The following is a 468-nucleotide window of genomic DNA, read 5'->3' as shown; positions in this document are numbered from 1 at the left end:
CAGGGCTGGGAGGGCGCTGAGAACTGGGGATGTCAGGGCTGGGAGGGTGCTGAGAACAGGGGATGGCAGGGCTGAGAGGGAGCTTAGAACAGGGGATGTCAGAGTAAGATTGGAGCTTGGAGATCAAGTAGCCCAAGTCCTTTTTCCTGTAAGAAGGTGGAGGCTTCACTATGACACAGGACTTTTCTAAGGTCCCCCAGTTATTAAGCAGTGGAGCCAGGCTTCCAACCCAAATGTCTTAGCAGTCTCCATGTTGCTTGGGTGGGGCACAGCCCTGGGGGGGCTCTTCCTCCCCCTCCCTCTCTTCCTCTCTTCCTCCCTCCTCCTCCTCTGTGGTTGCCTTTCATTCATCTCTCCTCCTGGCCCTTCCCTCTTGCTCCAACCTGGAACAATGGGCTGAGATATTGGAGGCTTTAATCTAGAGTAAGGTGGAGCAGAGGTAGGGGGCTTAAAGAGGCCTCAAATAAA

This window comes from Vombatus ursinus, unplaced genomic scaffold, assembly GCF_900497805.2.
Source record: "Vombatus ursinus unplaced genomic scaffold, bare-nosed wombat genome assembly UNPS02003292.1, whole genome shotgun sequence".
NCBI lineage: Eukaryota > Metazoa > Chordata > Mammalia > Diprotodontia > Vombatidae > Vombatus > Vombatus ursinus.
Note: the sequence above shows the minus strand (reverse complement) of the source record.